Source organism: Triticum dicoccoides, chromosome 4A, assembly GCF_002162155.2.
Source record: "Triticum dicoccoides isolate Atlit2015 ecotype Zavitan chromosome 4A, WEW_v2.0, whole genome shotgun sequence".
Classification (NCBI taxonomy): Eukaryota; Viridiplantae; Streptophyta; class Magnoliopsida; order Poales; family Poaceae; genus Triticum; species Triticum dicoccoides.
Window position 1 is genome coordinate 454409291 of NC_041386.1, and position 5154 is coordinate 454414444.

Here is a 5154-nt window from a genome sequence, read left to right on the forward strand (position 1 = left end):
GGGGGGGGGGTGATGTGCGGTGTCGGGGCCTGGAAGTCGATCACGTTGATCAAGTCATCTAACATAAAGCGGGGCAACAAGGACAAGGTGGGGGTCACTGATGGATCACTAACCAACCTATACTAAGCAGTTTAGGATAAGCAGATAGGTAACAATAAGCAGGTTACAAAAGCAGGCTATGCATCAGAATAGGAGCAATCAATTACAGTTGCAAAATCTAATGCAAGCATGAGAGAATGGAATGGGCGATATCGGGATGATCAAAGGGGGGGCTTTCCTGGTTGCTCAGACAAGAAGGAGGAGTCATCGGTGACGTAGTCGATCATAGGGGCATCAACATCGGTCTCGTGGTCTACCGAAGAGAACAGGGGGAGAAACAGTAAAAACATAGTAAGCAAGTGCATAACAGGACAACATGCAGAGCTAGACGTGTTCTAACGCGGTGCTAAACGCTACCGGCGAAGGGGGGAAACATCCGGGAATGCTTTCCCAAATTTTGGCATTTTTGGATAGACAAACTAGAGGGGGACGGTTGCAGGTTCGATATGCTAGGGACATGTGGCGGATGAACAAACCACATATTCAGATCCATCTCGTCGTTCTGAGCAACTTTCATGTATAACACTTTTTCATCCGAGCTACAGTTTCATTTCTATGAATTTTCAAAGTTTTTAAAAGATTTTCTAATATTAATATCATTTAAATTAATTCAGAAAAAGGAACGTGACGTCAGCATGGCATCATCAATGCATCAGCGGTCAACTGACCAGCTGACCAGTCAACAGGGTCCACTCGGGGCCCACTAGCAGTGATTGGGCGATGCCCACTCAGCCATTGACTGGGTCAACAGGTCAGGGGGCACACGGGGGCCACCGGTCAGCGACCCAGCGGGTGGCCCCGAGGCGGCCACGTCGGCGCGGCCGGCGGTGAAGCTCCAGCGACGCATATCGCGGCGGCGGGGCTCGGGACTTCACCAGAATCGCGCCATAGGGGGCCATTTCGAGCGTGGCCGAGCTTGTTTGGAAGCGGGAGGAACGGCGCGTCCAGCGGTGACCTTAGCTCGGGCTAAGGTGGGCTGCAACGACGGCGGCGTTGAGCAGAGGTGGCGGCGGCGCTCGGGACCTCGCCAGAAATGGGCTACGGGGCACCGTTTGGCCCGCGCAATAGCGCGTTTGAAAGCGAAGGCGAAGCCGCGTCGTTCTGGGGCTACGGTACGGCCAGAGCGGGGGTGCATCGACGGCGACGACCTCAACAGCGGAGGTCGGAGCTCGGGCACTGGTGGAATCGAGCGAGGAGCACAGGCGGAGGCACGACAAGGTGTGCTGGGCTGCTCGAAGCGTGCTGGGCACGGTGCCGTGCTCGACAGAGCTCGACAGCGAGCATGGCCACGCGGCTACGGAGCGGGGTAACACGAGCTACGATGGTAGCGGCAAGTAAGCTAGAGAGGGAGGCGACCTACGCGAGAGAGGGGAGAGGGGAAGGAGCTCACCGGGTGGGTGCACGAAGGCCCGACGAGCAACAGGAGCGCAGTGACATTGGCCGGAGTCGAAAGCGGCGGCGACGACGACCGAGGAGGAAGACGAAGGGGATCCGGAGCTGGGGTGGCCCCTGCCTTGAGGTCGTTGGTGCAAACAAAGCAGCAGATGGACGCGGGCCTCGTGGACACGTCGGGGCGGCGAGGAGGGCACGGTGGCCGCGGCGGCGATAGTACGTCGGGGAGAGGTAGATCTGGAGAAGGGGAGAGGCGGAGGGAGCAGGGAGGGGGTAAGTGGGTGAGTGGGAGCGGGGGCCGAGGCGCCAGGGGGTGTGGATTCCTTATCCACCGAGGCGCCGGCGGCGAGGTCGGTTCGGCGGGGACGCGACTCGGGCGCGCACGGGGTCAGGTGAACAGAGAAGACGACTGGGGAGGAAGATGGGCTGGGCCTGGTCGGGTGGGCCGGTCTTTATTTAGGTGGGCTAACAAGCCCAGTAGCTTAGGTCCTCCTCCTTTTCTTTTCTGTTTTCCATTTTCTCTTTTCCTTTTGCATTTTCTTTTTGTACCAAATGAGCATTGTTATGAACAAAACTTGGCACATAAATCTAACACAATATATTGAGATGGCACAAAAAGTATGGGGTCAAAAGGAGTTGTCTATCCATTTTTACAAATTGAAAAGGCCAAATTAATTGCTGTTGGATCAAAAATTAATACCAGGGGCATTTTGGGAATTTAAAAGAGGTTGGTTCCTACATGACAAATATCCAGGGATAATTTGCCACAACTTGTACATTTTTATTTGCATGTTTGACCAATTTGAAATTGGACTTTAATTTGAATTTGAATTTGAACCTGATGGAACCAAAGGGGGATTTAGCAACAGTGAAAATGATGACCTGGCACCATCAGCAAGGGATTACTGTAGCTTAATTATCTGGGCGTCACACTACCATGACCCTTATATTTCCCTTGCAAAGCAGAAGGGCAGTTCTTCCACTCCCAGTGCATGCAGTCTATGCTGCCAAGCATCCCTGGGAAGCCCCTGCTGGCATTCATCGCCAATAAAACGGGTTGTATCTTTAGCGGTCGACTCTCTCAAGTACTCAGGGCCAAACACAACAATAATAGCCTTGCAAAACTTATACAGGGACTCTAGGCATGTAGACTCGCTCATACAGACGTACTCGTCAATGAGATCACCGGGCACTCCGTATGCAAGCATTCGGATGGCGGCAATGCATTTCCGATAAGAGGAGAAACCAATCTTGCCAACGGCATCCTCTTTGCACTCGAAATAGTCATCATAGCCGACCACCCCCTCTCTAATACGGTTGAAAAGATGCCTACTCATACAGAAACGGCGGCGGAATTTTTGATGTTGGAACAATGGGTTTGTTGTATCAAAGTAGTCCTTCCAAAGAAGGAAATGCCTGCTCTCTCGGTTGCGGTTCAACTCCAAGGCGGCCCGGAATGGAGCCACGGAACAACAGCCGCTGGCTGTTGAGGTGGTGATGAACCAACACGACAGCCAATATCTCCTCCTTGTCATCAGATGATGAATTGTCGGAGTCACAAAGGAAATTGTGAAAAAAGAACTCCTCAGTGGAGTCCATTTTGTAGCTTGGAAAATTGTTAAACAACTTGTGGGCGTCGACGAAGGAGATGACCGGTGAAGGGAGTCGCGACGCAGACGGACCAGCTAGCTGCCTTGCCAGCGTCTGACGAGTGGGCCGGCATCCGACGAGCGTGCCTGTGAGGATCTGGCCGGGGCGGCGAGGCGGCTTATTGGTCACGGGCGACTGTGTGGTGTGGGGGTGGGGGTGCGGGGGTGGGAAGTAGTCGGCTCCCTGGCGGCGGTGGCGGGCGACGTGGGAGTGGGCGGCATTGCTGGGCGGATGTGGAGGCGCCGGCAGCTGGCAGAGTCGCTGGCAAAAATGGGCGGTGGCGTCAGTGACGAAGGAGGCAGGCGAGGGTTGCTGTTGGATGGGGGGAGGCCAATGTGCCACCGACCAGCGGGCCCGGGGGAGGAGAAGGCGAGCGTGCACGCGTCCGTCGCGTGTCCGCGCCGACACAAATCCGGTTAAAAATGGGTCGGGACTGGGTCGCCTGCGGACGAAAAGCGGACGCACGTTGTTTGGGTCGGCGCGTTGGGCCTCCTTTTGTGTCCAAGCCGACCCAAACGGACGCCAGCGGACGAAATGGGTCACCCCATTGGAGTTGCTCTTACCACATGTGTTATGTGACAACATTGACAAGTTTTTGAATTGTTTGGATTGCTTACCACATGTGTTATGTGACAAAATTGGCAAGTTTTATGAAGTTAATACACTTCGTTTTGGTTCTTTTGAATCGCGGTCTGCTCCCAGTAAGCATTGGAGCAACAGAGTCGAGACGGATTATCCAGCGGAACTTGAGTTACCGCCGATGATACTCCCTGACTGCATCTCGCTGATGGTGCCCACTCCATCGAGGGAGGTCTCCGGGCCGAGGGGAGGCTCGCCAATTCTTGAGGATGTGGTAGCCAGAGGACCGACCAGCTAGGATCCCCGCACCGGTGCTACAGTCCCTGTATCTCCGGGCGTCGGCCCGTTTGGAGAGAGGAGGGACACCCCGGTGGTCTCCACGGCTGCTGTTTCTATGGATGACAGGTCGCAGGACGCGAGTGGGGGGGCGTTGGAAGGAGGCCCGCACCACCCTTCCACCCATGGTGACCCGGAGCCACAGGGAGGAGGGACGCAGGTAGGAGGTCAGCGCTTCTCCCTCACCACGGATCAGCTCCAGGCGGAGTGAGGGGGGGCATGGGCAGGAGACCCGCAGCGCCCCTTCTGCTGAGACATGTCACACCCTAGCTAGTCATGCATTAGAGTGTTGCATCATGTTTACTCTTTCATCAGAAACTTGAAATGGGGATGACAGAACCCCCAGTCCCCTCTGAAACCAACTAGGGTTTACTAAAATAATTTTCAATGAACCTGAAATGCCCTTCTAAAATGCCCATCATTTTTGTCTTGGTTCAGAACCTCTGCCAAAAGTGGTGCACATTTTCCTAGGCCATCTTAGGGTTTTTGAATTAATTCATAAATATTTGAATTTGGGCATTTAAAATTATATAAAATATTTAAATGCTCAAATACCTCCAAACTAAAATGTTTCATGTTGGAAATAATCCAACTATGGACCAGGAGTGATTTGGTGATTTTTGAAGTTGCCTAGGTATTTTATTAAATTCAAACAAAGTTGCAGATATATTAAATAAAAACAGAAACAGAAAAAAAGGGGAAAACTTACCTGGCGCCACCGCAGGCCCACCAGCCAGCCCACCTGGCCGGCCCAGCCCGGCCACCGCTCCAGCGAGCTGCTTGGCTCGCCAGGCAGGCAGCCAAGGTGCTCGGCGGCGGCACCGCAGCTCGCCACGCAGATGCTCGCCGCCTCGCCGCCTCCCTCGCCCGGCTAACGCCGTGGATCGGCCTCCCTCTCTCCCCCGAACCCCCCAGACACCCCCTCTCCTCTCCAGCTCCTCCCCCTCACGCTCCCCCGCCATGGCCGACGCCACCATCGCCGTGCCTTCGTCGTAGCCGTGCTCCCCGCCGCCCGTGCGTCCTCTCACCGTGTCCAGGAGCTCCGCCGCTGTCCACTTCATCGAGCAGCCGAGCCCCGAGCGCTCGCAACGCCCGAGT